At 43.9% G+C, this 19,670-nt stretch overlaps 1 protein-coding gene across 1 annotated transcript in view; it reads right to left on the bottom strand.

The window, feature by feature from the left end:
- fam189a1 (family with sequence similarity 189 member A1) overlaps window positions 1–19,670 on the bottom strand; it is a 137,400-nt gene that overhangs the window by 62,227 nt on the left and 55,503 nt on the right. The window lies entirely within an intron of this gene.

Raw genomic sequence — 19,670 nt, 5'->3', positions numbered from 1 at the left:
TATTTGTATTCAGGTATATCCTTTGTGAGTGGACTTTGAGAAACATTTTGGACCAACTATCCCTTTAAGTAGTGTGCACACAAACCACCCCACGCACCCACATCACACTAACAAACAGACACACATCACACTAACAAACAGACACACATCACACTAACAAACCGAGATGAACAATATCCTACCGCCTCAACCAATCTTCCCGCACACCCATCAATGACCAAACTGCCTGGTTGTGGTCATGTTGCAGTCAATAAAAGTTGTCTATACAGTCTTGTTTTAGTAAACACATTTTCACAAAACCCCTTAGAGGCATGTGTGAGATTTCCAAATATACATTTGAACACGAAGAAATAACCTTTCCACATTTTCCTCTGAGCTGCCATCTGCCACCCAAATGCTGCTCAACAAATGTCTCACACGGAGGTTTCACATTAAACTTCAGCATCATCCATTAGTGGAAGTTAAATGGATGTTCTGTAACAAGACCCTGGTTTATTTAAAATGAAGGATAAAATAAATACCTACAAATGGTAGGCTGGTTGGCTGAAGCCAAAGTGGGAGAATATAGCATATGCAAGTGAAGGACTTCTCTGTTTCTCTCCAGTGTACACAGAGCCTTTGACATAAAAGTAAATGTTTAGATCTAGGAAATGTATGCACAGGCTTACTTCCCTTGGCTGACATGGGACACTCGTGTGAAAGCCATTTTCTGAATAGGGAGGTGGAGAATCCATACTGAACCGTTCATACAAACACCAAACTCACTCCATACTGTACCGTTCATACAGACATCTAACTAACTCCATACTGTACTGTTCATACATACACCAAACTCATTCCATACTGTACTGTTCATACATACACCAAACTCACTCCATACTGTATCATTCATACAGACACCAAACTCATTCCATACTGTACCGTTCATGCAGACACCAAACTAACTCCATGCTGTACCGTTCATACAGACACCAAACTCAATCCATACTGAACCGTTCATACAGACACCAAACTCACTCCATACTGAACCGTTCATACAGACACCAAACTCACTCCATACTGAACCGTTCATACAGACACCAAATTCACTAAACAAATAGTGAATAAATAGTGAGCACTTAAAATGTCAGCTTAAGGGCAAAAATGCAAAAATAACATCTTAAACTGATCAATGTGAATTTTCAGTAGAGATCCTGTCAAAACGTCATGAGCAAACAATTCAATCAACTTACTTTCCGGTCTGCTCGGATACTACAACAGTATCTGGCCAATGGAAGTAGCAAGTCAACATTTTGTTAAGGCTCTTATCCACAGTGACTTGCTGTCAGTGACTTGCTGTTACGATTGCTAGGTGGCACAATCATCCAACCCAGTAATATACAGCAAAATTTACTCAACAAAGTAGCTGACAGCAGTCAGCACAGGCACAGCCTAAAGGCACACCATGTTCCTGTTTCATAGAAGAGGGATGGTCTGAAAATACTCACCGTCAGAAAGACAGGACCTTGCACCCTACAGCTAAACATCCCATAGTACTCATCGTAAGAGTAGGGGTGTTAACCCTGATATTCTGACAAAATATCCAATCCAGACCTCCCTAATCATCCTTAGATTTCAATAGGCACATTCATCTACTCTCCCTTTCCCTTGCTGTAATTATTATAAAGGGTAAAGTACTGAAGGTGTCATGTGTGAAAGTTAATCTGGACAGGACCATAAACTAAAACATAAAATAAGAATGTCCATTATACGGTCTACTGAGAACACATCTGATTGTCCCAGAAGTGTTGACTGTTACATCGTTCATGTTGATGTTACAGAGCCAAATGAAAGCCAGGATAGTTTGTCATCTGACACGGTTCATGAAAGAAAAAAAACCTGTGCTCAGCACAGAAAACGGGGGCCAGGCAAGTATCCTCCGGCTGCCCCAGAATGTGGTTGTATTAAACCGAGTGTACAAATGTTTACCTACAATTATGTTTTACAAAATATGTAAAACATATTCATAATAAATAAGACCCTCAGGTACATTTACTGTTTGCCCTTCAGACGCCTTTTTGGGCCGAGCAATAAATGACACTTTGGGAGAAAGAACATTTACATTTTACAACATTTACTCTCTAATCCAATGTTACTTACAGGAGCAACTGCCTCGCTCATGAACAGGATAGATATTTTTTTTTTTACCTTTCCCGTTCGGGGATTTGATCCAACCACCTTTCAGTTACTGGTCAGATGCTCCAACAGATGGTGTCTATGTCTGTTCTTAAGCCCATCTCTAGAGACAGGTCAGCTTTTATGATCTTATATTGGTGGAGATTTAGTGAACAGCAGAGGCCGAATGACCTGCTCTGTCTGTGTCTCAGAGCCTGGCCAGGAGTCTGAGAGTGGAGCTGGGGGTCCCTCGATACAGCAGTCGATGCACACAATTTGGCCTCTGCTTCTCTGGGTTCCAGTCTAATCAATACAAACTTTAAGACTCCACTGAGATCACTCTCAAGTCTCCACATCCTTTCAAATCAGCAGTAGGTAGACCAGATTCCCTGGGCATCTAGCTCCTCCCAGCAGGGTCGTCTCAGCCATGCCCTCAAGAAAAAAGAATGTGGGTCTGGGATTTCTGCAAGACTTGGATACTGAAGTAAATTCTAAAACAGTTTGTCTTTCCTCAAGATGCCTTACAGGCAGCCTTTCACACTCCTCAGGCCAGGCCAGGACAAGCCAGGCCAGCCTGCAATATAAGTCCAGTCATGGGTGAAGTGTTGGATCTATGTTAACCAGTAGCTGGATCTAAGCTGACCACAGCCTGTTAGCACCACTTGTTCATTCAAAAGCAATATAACCTGATTAACACTTCAGGAAATTACTCTGTTTACCCAAAACACAATATTGTTTAGAAAACTCTCTCTCTGTTTGCTGAAATCATGACTTGAATTGACAAACAGCAAGTGGCAAGATGTTGTTTAGTTGATAAAAATAACGGACACGCCGTCTTAGTGAACAAGACAAATAGGAATGCAAAACTCCTTTATACTTTTTCCTGAAATACATGCCATTATGTTGACAAAAATTGTCCCACCGTTAAAATCAGGACTGTATCACAAAATGGCACAAATATGAACAGCAAGTGGGAGGATGTTGTGTTGATGATAACAATACCTGACACGCCATGCTAGTAAATGACACAAACAAGAGCGTACAATTCCATTCTAAGTCATTTGAAGTCATGATCATCTTGATGTGGCCAACTATGTTCTTCGCCTGTTCCCTTTCTAGTTCAGTTTCTCCCCCCCTCTTTTTCGTGTTGTTTGATTGCATCTTGTTGTTCGTATGGTTTCTTTATTGTTTTTTCTCTACTGTGATGAAAGAAGCAGAGGATGCCTTTTTTTATTCGTATGCATATTTGTTATTGCTTCAATAAGAACACATTTAAAAGAAAACTTTCTGTTATCGTTGCCAACTAAACAAAAACACAGTGACATCTTTCCACCCTAACACGGTTCTGGCTCTTCGTAAGATAACAGCGCTTCCAGAACATTTTTTTCCACTTTCAAACACAACTGAGTAGGATGCGTTGCTAATCTCAAGGGCGATCTAGATGTTGACTCCAGTGGGAAGCAATACGGCCACTTACTGAATTTGCCTGCCCTTCACAAAACAAAATGAAGGCTAATTCTCATCATCATCATCTTCCGCTTATCCGGGGCCGGGTCGCGGGGGCAGCAGTCTAAACAGAGATGCCCAGACTTCCCTCTCCCTAGACACTTCCTCCAGCTCTTCCGGGGGGACACCGAGGCGTTCCCAGGCCAGCCGGGAGACATAGTCCCTCCAGCGTGTCCTAGGTCTTCCCCTGGGTCTCCTCCCGGTGGGACGGGACCAGAACACCTTCCCAGGAAGGCGTTCCGGAGGCATCCGAAACAGATGCCCAAGCCACCGCAGCTGACCCCTCTCGATGTGGAGGAGCAGCGGCTCTACTCTGAGCTCCTCCCGGGTGACCAAGCTTCTCACCCTATCTCTAAGGGATCGCCCAGCCACCCTGCGGAGAAAGCTCATTTCGGCTGCCTGTATCCGGGATCTTGTCCTTTCGGTCATGACCCAAAGCTCATCACCCATAGGTGAGAGTAGGAACGTAGATTGACCAGTAAATCGAGAGCTTTGCCTTGCGGCTCAGCTCTTTCTTCACCACGACAGACCGATACATCGACCGCATTACTGCAGAAGCTGCACCGATCCGTCTGTCAATCTCCCGTTCCATCCTTCCCTCACTCGTGAACAAAACCCCTAGATACTTAAACTCCTCCACTTGAGGCAGGCACTCTCCACCAACCTGAAGTGGGCAAGCCACCCTTTTCCAACTGAGGACCATGGCCTCGGATTTGGAGGTACTGATTCTCATCCCCACCGCTTCACACTCGGCTGCAAACCGTCCCAGTGCATGCTGAAGGTCCTGGTTTTAATGGGCCAACACGACAACATCATCCGCAAAGAGCATAGACGAAATCGTGTGGTCCCCAAACCTGACACCCTCCGGCCCCTGGCTGCGCCTAGAAATTCTGTCCATAAAAATTACGAACAGAACCGGCGACAAAGGGCAGCCCTGCCGGAGTCCAACATGCACTGGGAACAAGTCTGACTTACTGCCAGCAATGCGGACCAAGCTCCTGCTTCGGTCGTACAGGGACCTGACAGCCCTTAGCAAAGGACCCAGGACCCCATATTTCCGAAGCACTCTCCACAGGATGCCGCGAGGGACACAGTCGAATGCCTTCTCCAAATCCACAAAACACATGTGGATTGGTTGGGCAAACTCCCATGAACCCTCCAACACCCCGTAGAGGGTATAGAGCTGGTCCAGTGTTCCACGGCCTGGACGAAAACCACACTGTTCCTCCTGAATCCGAGGTACTACTATCAGCCGTATTCTCTTCTCCAGAACCCTGGCATAGACTTTCCCGGGGAAGCTGAGAAGTGTGATCCCCCTATAATTGGAACACACCCTCCAGTCCCCCTTCTTAAAAAGAGGGACCATCACCCTGGTCTGCCATCCCAGAGGCACTGTCCCCGACAAGGCTAATTTTGAATGACATATACTGCATTCTGACTGACCACTTGGCTATAGACAAGGCTCTGTCTTGTGGTGGCGATTATAGGTAGTAATCAGAACTGTCAGCCTCCATGTCCCGCATCTTCCCTCAGCCAGCTTCAGCTATAGGCCCTCTAATCAGTAGCATCCAGGCTAGATTAATCAAATCACCATTAGGTCCTATCCTGTCAGTTTTCTCAGATCAGGGCTCTGAAACTACACACACACACACACACATATTGTATATATTCACAAATGTTCCCCTTGAAATACACATTAGAACAAGAGAGAGAAAGTGAGACAAAGCGCTAGAAATCTGGTGACGAGGCATCAAACAGTTATATCATCATACAGCCAAGACTACAGAGGTGTAAAAAGTTCAAAAGGTTTATTTGTCACTTGCAATAACAAGTTATGGCAATGAAATGCTTGGTTTTCCTACTCCCGACAGTGCAGTTAAAAGTTTAAAAAGTAACAGTAATTATAATATAAAAATAAGAAGATAACACGAACTATCAATAATAAAACGATACTAAAAAACATGCATCAGTAATAATTACGATACAACTGTACAACCGTAGTGCAATGTAAAAGTGACAGGTGTGCATGATATGATTGGCAGATGATATAAAGTGACAGGTGTGCATGATATGATTGGCAGATGATATAAAGTGACAGGTGTGCACGGGACTATGGACAGAAGGGAGGAGGGGTTCCTGAATTGAGCAGCCTGATGAAAGAAACTGTCGCGTACCCTGTTAGTTTTGGACGGAATACCCCTGTAAAAGTACTATGCCGTGTGTTACCAGTTTTGGGAAATTCCTTATTACAACTAAGCAGGGACCTTCATTAAAAAAAAAAATCTTTACTTAATTGATCACTGGTCATTTATGGACCCCCTTCACCTTGTCATTTAGGTCTTAAATAGATACTTCCCAAAACTGGTGATCACAGATGAACCCAGCAGAGGACTTTTATTCCAATAGCTGTAGTTATTCCAATAGCTGTTCAACAGGATGGTCCTCTAGTCTCGGGTCATGAAGACCTGAGGAGATACAAACCTGGAGGTTTAATTTCACTCTCTAAAAGGACAGTACTACTGAAAATATGGTCGTCAATCCCTCGTCTGTTATGTCTGTTATGTGGGGGAGGAAAACATGCCTTCACAGTTTCATTGTATACTATGATGATCCTCATTACATAGACTTGGGATACAGTATTTACTAAGGAGAATTATTGTGGAAATATGACTGCACTGTTTGGTTAGGGCCTACTTTTCTGTAACAAGACGGTGTGTTTGTGTGTGTGTGTGTGAGTAAATGTATGTATGCGCACGTGCGTGTGCGGATTCCAACTTATCCATCAATTCAGGAGGTTCCCAGACATTCCAATTCTACTTACGGTCAATGCTGTTCAATGAAGGACATTTGTTGTACTTGGTGATTCGATTGGAATTTAAATGGAATTGACCCCAACCTTGTTACACAGTGGAAACCCGCGTCTGCCACAGAGAGGGGAGTAAACATCCTGTCATCTAAGGTCCTGGGCCAGGATATGTGATGTAACAGCTGGCAGAGAAGAGGAGGGTAGAAGTCTCCAGCCAGCCTGCCAGGGGATGTATGCAGAACCAGAAGCCACTGATTCAGATGTGTTCAGTGCTGTGTATGGTGGGATCCTGGCACCAGCCCACTGCTGGTGTGGGTAATATCCTGGCCCAGAACACGAGCTACAGCAAAACCCACCACAGGGACAGATTTGTAAGCAGATTTCCACTTCTCTTTGTGTTCATCTGCGCTGTCTCCCTGGCTGGCAATCATCAGAGCTCTCACCGGGAATACCACCAGGGAATCCAAACCACAACACAACACCACCAAAATGGACTTATTACAGAGGCTGGAGCCAATCTGCTTTGAGCAGCCATTGGAAAGATTTATTTACTTCTAACAAACATATATAACAATAAACCGACAATCTGGCCAAATGTTGGTCATATTTGCATAATTAGTTTTAGACGAGGAAGGCAGCAGGTGCATGATGCAGGGGCGTGTTTCTATTTTAGTGTGTGTGCACGTAATGTTTGCAAATGTTCTGGGTGTGTGTCTAATGAGAACTATAAGTGCAGTTTAGCACCGCATTCCCAAATGGCTCAGGGTGTTTGCAGTAGCTCAGTGTGTGGGTGTCTGGGTGACTGCCTCAAGGCATTGCTGTTTGTTAACAATGTTAAAAGTCTACTCTCACTAAGATACATTCTTTGTTCCTGACAACACACATCCAGCATGCAGCCTCCACTGGAGCCAAGGCAAAGCACCTGCTATCTGCATCACACACACAAGTGGAGGCAGTCAGCTTGACACCCACACCTCTTGTGAGGTTTCATTGACGCCATGGCGCTGACTTCATAAAATAAGGAAAGATAAGTGAACAGCTATTAAGAATGACTTAGGAAGTGTTTCATCAACTGTGGATCCGTGTTTAAGGGGTGTATGAAAGGCACAGTATTGTCAAAGAAACTTTTGGGGAGTTTTCACAACAATCACACAGCAGTTCCACCACGGTCACAAGTCTGAGATTTCGCAGTGCCAGCGGCTGACATGTGGCTTGGAGGTCCATAGGGTGTATACTGGTCAAGCATCACCAAGGGGGCATCATCAGCAGGGATTCTGTTGTCTAGCTGTGATCTACAGTACCAACACCGTCAGCCTGGTTGAACGTGCAGTATGGGAAAACAGCCTAAAGGCTTGGCTTGTATGCCAAGAATAAAGACATCTTCTAATCCGCTGGGTGGATTCTGTGAGACAAGGTCATCTGTACATGTGGATACCATTAAATTGGGGATGGGGAAAAATACAAGGCAATACACGCAACTGGAATTTACACCTGTTTTCTGCTTTGATGGATGGCATAATATCACATGGCTGACTTAATTATGATAGACAGATCTGAGTAGGGAGTTGTGCTCAAAACATCCTCCCCGCTAATCGGCTCAGTTTGCCTAAATATCTCTCAATTTCCTAATGCTCATGTTATAATTTCAAGGGCCAAAATGGGCTCAGGGAAGTAATTATACCGAAATGTATCTTGGTGTTATCTTAAAAAGATTTACTCACACAGTTATTTATTAGACTTAAAGTGAATATTTAAAAAAATAAAATGAAAGACTCTGCAGGCTACATTAAAAATTTTTATGATGAATAGTGCTGTCTCAAATGGAATGTCCTTTGAGAAGCTCTTCAAAGTTTGGCATAGCCTGCAAACCACCATTCATCCAGATTCCAGCAGTACATTACAGTAGGCTACTGGCAAAACAGCAGGATCAAAAACAACCCTGCTCAAACTGACATTTAACACAAACATCTCTCCTCTTGTGATTTTTCATCTTTGTCTTTTAACTCAATGATTTAGAGATGCAGTGTCACCCTGTGCGGATGAGTTAGAGGGATGAAGGTACTGTAGGGCAGGGGAGGTTCAGAGAAACAACCCCCGCTGACTCAATGCTAACAGTTCTAGCATCTGATTGGCTAATCTGAACCATAATTAGTTGATTTGTTTGCTCACAAGACCAGACCCTCCACACAACTCACTCTTCAACTCTTCATTGTGAAATGTATAACGCGTCAATTTAAATAATCCTAAATCAAGTACATTAAAAAAAAAATTGTCACTGGGCGATATCAACAAAAATCAGTATTGCAATAAGTGGACCCAATAACCTCTAACAATATATATTGCAACACATTTGAGTAAAAGAAAAAGGCTGAGTACAATTGTGCTATATTCCAATGCAGTTTAGACATTCTGCTGACTAAATTAGTGTAACAATATATATATTGTTATCGTGGTAATTGGGTCCACTTATCACAATAGTGATTTTTGTTGCTATCGCCCAGCCCGAACCCTGGTCCTACACATATGAATTAACAGTAAGGGTCAGTGGCCACCGTATAAAGCAGGTCTTATACATGAGTGACATTTTTCCACCATTCTGTTGCTATGGCCAAAGATGATGCGATCTGTAATAGAAAGCCCAGCGGTGCGCTGCAGAATGTCAGGGACCAGGGGGTCAGCAGGTTACTGGTTAAAAGAGCCAGCTGTTCACACAGCCGTCCCTGTCAGGGAGTGATAAGGGGACATCAGTATACAGCAGCAGGCAGGAGGCAGGCCTGCTAGGCCCTGGGCTTGGGCTTAGAGATTTACACCATCCTATGCCTCTGGCTATCAGGGGGACTCTACAAGGCAACACCTCTATAAATCACACTAACACACACACTCAAACATACACACACCCACTCAGACTGAGATCCTAAGTCGCCTTTCAAAGAAAGGAGGGCTACCATGACTGGAGCCTTTACTGTTAGGCTGGGATTCATTCAATAGGATATTTACCATAGGATATTTGCCTTAGGATATTTACCATAGGATATGCACAGTGTCTATATTTACCTTATTCATCCAATGCCCACATATTTCAGATTCTGAAAAGTGAAAGAATATCTGTGAGGGGTTTCCCCTGGTAATGGTTGCAAGTTTTTGTATTTAGAACTCAAGATAATTCTGTGTTAATGACCATGAGAAAAAGAGCTACTGCCTAAACACTGCAAAGAAGGTTTGGTTAAATTTTGCCCTTATTGTTGTGCCAAGGCTGAATTTTAATGTTTGCATAAAACCTTAGCAGCACCACCCTTTAATAATGTAGGTATTTCACCATGCAAGCTATTTATTTCGACCAGTTGAGAGGTTGAGAAAAAAATCAGAATGGTCGCCTGAAGATAGAATCTGTAATGTGAAAGCTCGTGACTCTATGCCTCAGGTTGCCTTGGCGACTGACAGCAATTGTGAATTGGTTGCCACCGGTGCATTGAAACGTTGCTACAGAGATAACCCTCTCTCGCAATATTAAACATTCTGCCGCTGTATTCATGTCAGTGAAAGAGACATTACACCTAAGTTTCCATTGAGTAAACAGCCGGGAAAACCCCAGGCAGACAGCCAGAGAGACAACTGAGCAGTGCTAGTGGTGTGTATTGACTTACCTCTTTATAGTCAAAAGAGTGATAGTAAATCAGAGAGACAGGGGTGTCCATCAGAACAGAGCAGAACCGAGCCCTGGCTCTGTGTGAGTGAACTGCACAATGCAGCACAGAGACACTACTTCTGGGTTGACGCCTTCCACACGCTGGCTGCCTGACACACCGCAGCTGTGCTAGTAGCAGGCTAAATAGAACTAGAAACACTGATGTCTGTACACCACCAACACTATGAAAGACTTATCCATGTGCTGAAACAACCTTCAGACAAAACCTGAAGGAAAATGTTTTCAGGAGCTTCTGGCTGACGCAGCAGGCCAAAACACGGGCCAAGGTTACAGGCTGTGTCACATTCGTCCGTGGCCATGATTTCCAACACACCGGTACAGGTTAGGAGAGGGTCGGGCAGGCATTCCATGGTTCATGTCACTCTACCAACTCCTTGTGCCTGGTGGGGCGCCTGCAAGCTAACCGAGGTTGAAGGGGATGTGGGAGAACCTCCAGCACACCGGTCTGGCTGACGTCCTGGCAGAGGGAGCAGTGTGGAAAGAAGCAACGCTGCTTAGCATGTTACGTTGGACATGTACCCCCGATCTATGCCTCTCCCATTTTCAAATGATGAATTAAATCAGGTAATTCTACAGAGTGACCTACTGACAAAAACCTTGGGGGTAGAAGATTGTAGCTAAACTTCAGCTCCAATAAAAAGGGTTGAAATTAAGAGACCACTGAAAATTGAATGCTTCTGTTCCTCACTCAAAACTTCGCTTTTCAACTTTTTTGGAAAAGGAAAGAAAAAGGTGCAGTGGTCTCTTAATTTTTTCCAGAGCTGTATAGCTGTGGCAAATGGGATATTGGAGTGTACATGTTGGGTAAGGGTCAGGGACTGTATGTTGATTAGGGAGGAGGTGATGGTAGAGGTGGCTGTGAGGAGGTGATGGTGGAGGTGGCTGTGAGGGGGTGATGGTGGAGGTGGCTGTGAGGGGGTGAGGGTGGAGGTGGCTGTGAGGAGGTGAAGGTGGAGGTGATGATAACGGTGGCTGTTTGGAGATAATGGTGGAAGTGAAGCATGTCTAATCCCCTCAGATCACAGATGAGATATGCATGGAGCGCCACCTTGCTCTGCTTTCTGTCTCCTGAAAGGTTAATGCATGCACCACAGACAGACACCTGAGCCAACTGAACATCCTACAGCTGACTGAGGAATAGGCAATTCTGTTACAATAGACCGGGGCAATACAGTGTTTATATACAATATACTACACTACCGTTCAAAATATGCAGTGACTTACAAAAGTCTTTGTTTTCCATGACAACATACATGAGATGAGCTTGAATAGGAAATGTACTAAAATGAATAGGAAATAGTAATTGACAAGGTTTAAAAAACTATTTTTAATCTAAATAATTATTGTGTCCGTCAAACTTTTATTTTGTCAAAGAATCCTCCACTGTAGCAATTATAGCCTTCCAGACCTTAATCATTCTAGGTGTCAATTTGTTGAGGTAATCTGAAGAGATGCTTCCTGAAGAACCTCCCATAAACTGGATTGGCTTGATGGTCACTTCTTACGTCCCATATGGTCAAGCTGCTTCCATAACAGCTCAATAGGGTTGAGATCCAGTGACTGTGCTGCCCATGAAATTATAGACCGAAAGCCAGCTGACTGCTTCTTCCCAAATAGTTTGTGCATAATTTGGAGCTGTGCTTTGGGTCATTGTCCTGTTGTAGGGACAGAATTGGCTCCAATCAAGCGCCATTCACAGGGTATGGCATGGTGTTGCTAAATGGATGGTTTTGTGGATACTATTTAATGAAGCAGACAGTTGAGGACCTGTGTGGTGTCCGTTTCTCAAACTAGACACTATATTTGTCCCCTTGCTCAGTTGTGCACTGGGGCCACCCACTCCTCTTTCTATTCTGGTTAGAGACAGTTTTGAAGCTGTTCTTTGAACGCACAATATCTTCAGTTTCTTGGCATTTTCTCATAAGGAATTTTTTGAGCAAGGTTTTTTGAGCCTGTAATAGAACCCACAATTGCTGATGCTCCTGATACTCAACCAGTCTAAAGAAGGCCAGTTTTATAGATTTCTTTTATCAGCACAACAGTTTTCAGCAGTGCTAAAATAATTGCAAAAGGGTCTTTTAATGATAAATTCACCTTTCAAAAAAGAAAAAAACTTGGCCACTGGAACACAGGAGTGATGGTTGCTGATAATGGGCCTCTGTACACCTAAAGTATGCAGATATTCCATTACAAATCAACAACTTCCAGCTACAAAAGTCATTTACAACATAAGAAATATAGACACTATTTTTTTCTGATCAATTTTATGTTATTTGAATAGACATAAATTTGCTTTTCTTTCAAAAAGCAAGGACATTTCTAATTGACCCCAAACATTTGAATGGTAGCGTACCTATATACAGTATACTATCCATATACAGTACACCATCTATACACTGTATAGTGTCTTTATACAGTATAGTATATGGTATCTATAAACAGTATACTATCTATACACTGTATAGTGTCTTTACACAGTATAGTATATGGTATCTATATTGTCTACTATCAATATACAGTACACTATACACTGTATAGTGTCTTTACACTGTATAGTATATGGTATCTATATACAGCATACTTTCTATACACTTTATAGTGTCATTATACAGTATAGTATATGGTATCTATAAAGTATACTATCTATATACAGTAATGTATTTGAACTAGTCCAGCACCCATCCTACACAGTTCAGCAACGGATGCAAAGGTAAATACTTATTTTCCTTCTACGAACCCAGCAAAACCAACAGCCACTTGAGACATCCTGTAGAAGTCCCTGACTGTATGTTTCTGCTGACAAGTCAACTAAGCCACTGACGCTGGACATACTGTATAATCCATCACAGTCAACAGAGAGAAATGCTGTCTGCCGATCTCCACAGCAACAGTCAAAACATGTCGAATTCCCCCCGGCTAGTGTAAATAGTATCAATATTGATGGGAAATGCTAACCTAATGTATTAATGGGTACAGATTGACAAAATGGAAATTGAATGAATGTAAAGGCCTTGGATTTTTTCTATAAGATACAGTATTTATACAGACAGAAACAAGTCCATTGATTGCAGTCAGTGAGGAGCTTGGCACTTGCTCTACATCACAGTGAGCTGCTCACTGCTTCCAATGCAGAGCCTCTTTTGAGATCAATCAAAAATCTTGGTCCAACTGCTAGATAAATATTTTGCAAGCCAAGTTTGCTAGAATCGAAAAGTGTTTACAGCCTTGCATTATAACAGGGACTCCAATGCTGCTATACCACTTCCCTACACTGAGCCTTCATTTATTACCACACAACAAAAAACATTTAATTTACATTGTTTAATTATTTACATGCTAAAGTCCTCTTATACCTCCATATGGTTGTTTGGCACAGTAGCCAGACCCCCCAATGATGGCACGGGGATGCCAGGTTTTAGAGCGAGAGAGAAGGGTGTCTGGTTCCAAGTTGGCCTGTTAGTCAGTCCTGTTAGTTAAGTCTCTGTTGGAGAGGGAGATAAGAATTGCTTTGGCTATAGCTAGACAGCTTCTGGAGGAAGTACAAACCTACCTTGCAATCCCACCAAGAGTTGTTTTGTAGACCAGGACCCGGGGAGAAAAATCGTGATATTTTTCAAAAGTGTTAAAATCTATTTAGGCTCAGGTTAATAGAATTACAGCAATTTCATTTGACCTCTTCCAATTCATTTAACAGCATAAGCAGCAGGACAAAAATAGGTACACACATTTAAAATGGCCACATCCTTCATAGAAGCCTTTCTTGTTACGGGCAGTGGTGGTGGGCCCATCCTTTTCTCCACATCCCATCTTTGACTGGTCAGAGGGAGAAGACATGAAAGGGAGGATGACTGAACAGCGGGCAGAGTAGACATGAGAGGGAGGATGACTGAACAGCGGGCAGAGTAGACATGAGAGGGAGGATGACTGAACAGCGGGCAGGGTAGACATGAGAGGGAGGATGACTGAACAGCGGGCAGAGTAGACATGAGAGGGAGGTTGACTGAACAGCGGGCAGAGTAGACATGAGAGGGAGGATGACTGAACAGCGGGCAGAGTAGACATGAGAGGGAGGATGACTGAAAAGCGGGCAGAGTAGACATGAGAGGGAGGTTGACTGAACAGCGGGCAGAGTAGACATGAGAGGGAGGATGACTGAACAGCGGGCAGACTAGACATGAGAGGGAGGATGACTGAACAGCGGGCAGGGTAGACATGAGAGGGAGGATGACTGAACAGCGGGCAGGGTAGACATGAGAGGGAGGATGACTGAACAGCGGGCAGGGTAGACATGAGAGGGAGGTTGACTGAACAGCGGGCAGAATAGACATGAGAGGGAGGATGACTGAACAGCGGGCAGAGTAGACATGAGAGGAAGGATGACTGAACAGCGGGCAGAGTAGACATGAGAGGGAGGTTGACTGAACAGCGGGCAGAGTAGAGATGCTGTTGGGATGTCTTTTCCATTCTCCCACACCCTGAGAGATTCTGATTAACCCCAGCCCTCGAGACCAAGGCACCGGCCCTCGGGACCACAACCCTGACCCTTGGTACTACAGCTTCCAGCCCACAGTCCCTTATTTATCTGCCACCAACCCTGAAAGCTTCCAACACCCTGCGTGTACCATGATCGTATTAAAGCAGCCAAATCAATCAATCAATCAATGCAGAGCCTGTGTGTTAGCAGAGCGGTGCAGTAGTAGTAAAGTGCTGTTGAATGGCCAGAGTTAGCATTCAGAGGACAATAACACAACACCAGCCTCCCCAGACAGACCAGGCGAGTGGAGCACAGAGGAAACAAGCTGAGTGTGACACACCTCAGGCTTGGCTGATCTTTCATTGCCTCCCCCACCCTGGGTCATTACTGGGTGAGGCAACACTCCCCCTGCCGCTCTGTGACACTGGGCAAGGTCATATCTCTAGCAATGGGATCATCCAACCCTTTTTGCCCAGAGACCCCCTCCCAGTCCCTCAGTCAAACCATCGACACCCTTCATGTTGCACCAACAGCTCAAATCACTCCATAAGTAATGTTATAAAGACAATATAATGTATTTCACTACATTAGAGGAAAGATCTTAAAGCCCTTTCCTCTCCCTGGGCCCAGTTCTCAATTCCACCACTCTCCCTTCCAAACACCATTGACTTTACTACAAATCTCTATTTTTTCTCACATTCTTAGTCACATTGCAAAGTATCTTTTTTACTTTGCTCTAAAATTAGCATGTGGAGTTGCGTCACAGAGCATGTTATGTACTGAAGTTCTGAACTGTTAAGTTCTGAAGTTCTGAACTTGCATAATCCAGAAAGGATTACATTGAAAATACATTGAAATACACTGAACAAAAACATAAACACAACATGCAACAAGGGGCTTATGGTCAAGGAATTCATATTAACTTCTCTGAGAGTAGCTCCGTTTGATATTCCTGCAATCAGCATGCAAATTGCAATTAGAAAAACCTGTGTCAATGTGTTATGTTACAAAGTGCCCATCTATTGTCTCCAGCACTAGGATAAGCTGTGTAATGATCATACTGTTTAACTATCTTCTTAAATTGACACACATGTTAGATGGATGGATCTAGGTAAAGGAAATGTTCACTAATAGGGATGAAAACATTTGTACACATTTTCTTTAGAGAAATATGTTTTTTGCCTGTATGGAAAACGTCTGCATATTTTATTTCAGCTCACGTCAACATTACCATGGTTTTTTGTTCAGTTATCTTAAAGGATAAGCCTAACAGAAACAGAAGTATTTATACACTATACTTTTGTTTTATGAATACTTTGGTGAGATCTTCCCAAGGACCCACTGAAGTAACTTCAAGGATCTTCATTGTGCCCTGGACCCCTGTTTTAATACCTCTGTGAGTCAAGCTTTAACAGTTTCTCCTGACTTCCCTACCATTCCTGCAAGCAGGTATCACTTTAATATTGAAAGAGCCACACTGCCATTGTTGTGAAGGAGTGCTGCACTGAACCGCCTTTAGCCGTGACAGCTGGTACCATGAAGGTAATATGACAAAGAGACTGGATCTAAAAAGACTGGGTCAAAACAGACTGGGTCTAAAACTACTGGGTCTAACGACATAGGGTTTACAAGGCCTGGGTCGAAAAAGACAGTGCTGCTAAGTTTTCTTTCAATAAACCTGACCGGACAAATAAGGGTTCACAAACTACTATAAATGGAGGTCTATCATTTTATTATATTTTTCCATTAAATTCTGTTGATTTTTAAAAATTCAGTCTTGAGTATTTTTAATGGTTAAGAATATTTCTTTTTATGATTATTACAATTCTTATTAGAGAAATAAGATATATCTGAAAACATTCAAGATGTTCTTTCTTATGGTACAGTCCTGCAAGGTAAGACTAGTTTTGATAAGGTTGTGGGTAAAGTGATTAGAAGTTGATAGACTCCTATTAGCTGCAATGGAGGTGAGTATAAAGTGCCTACAGTGTGTAAAATTTAATTTGAAGGGACACGATACAGTACATGAACACAATAAAAAAGACCCAGGAATAAAACCTTTTAAATGCTTTTTAGACGCTTAAAACGTTCACTCAGCTTTGTACTAGAAAACACAACTATATGCACTGTATGTACAAAGTATAAGCATGAGATTCTGTAACAGTAGCATTTGTAAATGCACCAGGCATGTTGTCAATAAAATCTATGCATTAGCCTACCTCATGAAAACGTCACATTGAATGTGTTTAGCTTGCAAAGTACATACAGCTATTCAGCTTAATTATTTAAGTCCATCCACTCAACCATATTGGCAAGAGAGTTAATACAGCCTTACAAAAGAGTTGATTACCAGACCACTACTGCACGGTGCATGCTTTGTTGTTAAGTTCCTGATTTGCAATTGGCACACTGAGGTCCTTTTATGGATTGCTCACACACAAGGCCAGCATGGCTCCCATCAGCTGATGATCAAATGCGCACAGCACAGACCACAAACATCTAAAGAGACAGGCTCTAAAGAGCAGGGGTCTAGAAACATGCTGAAAACATTCACCAGCTAGTGCATTTCGTTTTGGCTTTTCAAGCCCATAGTGACTAAACAGGGGTGGGATGATTTAAGCTGTAAGGTGTCTAAAACCTTCTGAGGTACATTAATGATATTTTACGGTGGAACATGTGAAAACTGCTTGCACTTCTGAATTGTTTCAGAAGCTGCTCATAAATGTACCTTGTGATCGACCTGTTGGAGACCCCTGAAGGAGACTGGGTCTTCAGGAGACTGGGTCCTAAGGAGACTGGGTCCTAAGGAGACGGGGTCCAAAAGAGAAAGGGTCTAAAGGAGACAGCGTCCAAAAGAGACAGGGTCTCAAAGAGACATGGTCTCAAAGAGATGGGGTCCAAAGGAGACGGGGTCCAAAGGAGACGGGGTATTAAGGAGACGGGGTCTCAAGGAGACGGGGTCCAAAGGAGACGGGGTATCAAGGAGACGGGGTCTCAAGGAGACGGGGTCCAAAGGAGACGGGGTCCACTAACGGTCCTCTTACTGACTGTCTGGTTCCCTGTAAGTCCTCGAATCACCACTGTTATGTATGGGATACTGGGGTTGGGCACAATATCCAGGATATAATACTGGCCACGAGGATGGGATGCTGGTTTGAGGATCAGCGAGAATCAATGCTGTGTAATAGGATTGAGTGTGGGGTGCTGGACGAGTCTCTCCGAAGGCACCTATTGGCTGAGCATACTCTGACTTTTAACCAGAGTTAATCACATACAATACTTTCTGGACTCAGTTACAAAGGGGCATGATAAGGCCTTTCAGGGTTTTAGGGTTTGCAGGGGGCCCCCTGTACCTATTGCCGTTGACCCCTCAGCTCCTCAGGTTCCTTAAGTCTCACCCCAGTGCCTTTTGCTCTTGGGCCAAAGACAGATAAGGCTCTGGCTGAATTGGTGGCTTAGGGGATTTCCAAGCCAGTAAAGTAATCCATGTGGGCTACACCTATTGTGCCAGTCCAAAATAAGATGGGGGCCTTAGGATCTGTGGGGATTTCTGTAGTACTGGGAACAATGCGGTGAGCCCTGATGTTTACCCTTTACTTACTGTGGCTGAGTTGTTTGCATCATTGACAGCGGGGGTGCTGTTTACCAAGCTGGATTTGAAACAAGACTACCAGCAGTTGGCTTTGAATGAGCAAGCTGGTCAGCTCCTGACTATCAACACACAGGCCTGTTCAGGGCAATGAGACTACAGTTTGGAGTGTCCACAACGGTGGTGATTTTTCAACACTACAGGGACACTTTGCTAGCGGGCATATCGGGACTACAGCCGTATTTGGATATTTTAATTTCAGGCCACCCTGAGGAAGAACACCACTCTCGGCTGGTCGAGGTTTTGGGGTGCTTTGTGGATGCAGGCCTGCGATTGCAGCACAAGTTGAGTTCCTGGGGTTTCATATGGATATGGATGGTGTGCGGCCCACCCAGGAGGAAGTAAGGGCCATAAAGTGGGCCCCATCTCCTCAGAACAAGTCTGAGCTGCAATCGTTTCTAGTGTTGCTTAATTTCTACAGCAGTTTTCTACTACAACTTCCTGCTACTGTGTTGGAGCCTTTGATTTGCCTACTGGACCACGCAGCTCCTTGGAGCTCGACAGACAGTCATGACGTGGCCTATTAAGAGGCTTAAGCAGCTGCTGCAAGTGGAAGGAGTGCTCACTCACTATAATGAGCGTAAACCCCTTGTGTTTATGTGTTATGCTTCCCTGTATGGGCTTGTGGGCCCATTGAGCTATGTGGAACCTGATGGCCATGAAGTACCTATGGGCTATGCCTCAAGAACCATTGCTGCTTCTGAGAGGGACTATTCACAACTGGGTAAGGAGGCCCTGGCAATAGCTTTTGCTATTAAGGAGTTTAATCAGTACATCTCTGGTCGTCATTTCGTGGTGTGCTCTAATCATAAGCCCTCGCTGGGTTTGCTCCACCATTCAAAACCCATGCCCCAGATTCTCTCCCCATAAGTGGTCAGATGGAGGCTGATGTTTGGAGCCCATAGTTATGAGCTTTGCTACCGCCCAGGAAGGCAGCTAGCATATGTGGATGCCCTTAGCCGCCTTCCACCTCCTACCCCCTTGACTGATCCACCTCCACTGTTGGACGTAATGCTGTTGGAGGTGGTTCCTGATGCCCCTCTACATGCTGCTAGGAAAGATGCCCTGACTTTAAGGGACGCTATTCTGTCCAGAGTGCTGTGCTGGCTGCTGCATTTGTGGCCCTCTGAGATTTCTGACAGCCAGTTTGGGCATTATTGCTGTCGGTACACAAAGGCTTTGTGCTGTGGGGCAGTTGGGCTGTAGTGCCTTTCTTGGCGAGGGAGGGTGTACTTTTGATTTTACATGATTTGCATCCTGGAATGGTGAGATTGAAGGCATTGGCATTAAGCTACGTGTGGTGGCCAAGAAGGGACATGGAAGTTGAAACAGTGGGGCGAAACTGTGCCTCCTGTCAGAATTCACGTCGTTCTCC

This window comes from Esox lucius, chromosome 2 (assembly GCF_011004845.1).
Source record: "Esox lucius isolate fEsoLuc1 chromosome 2, fEsoLuc1.pri, whole genome shotgun sequence".
Lineage (NCBI taxonomy): Eukaryota > Metazoa > Chordata > Actinopteri > Esociformes > Esocidae > Esox > Esox lucius.
The sequence above is the reverse complement of the archived record's forward strand: the minus strand, read 5'-3'. Positions and strand labels throughout refer to the sequence as shown.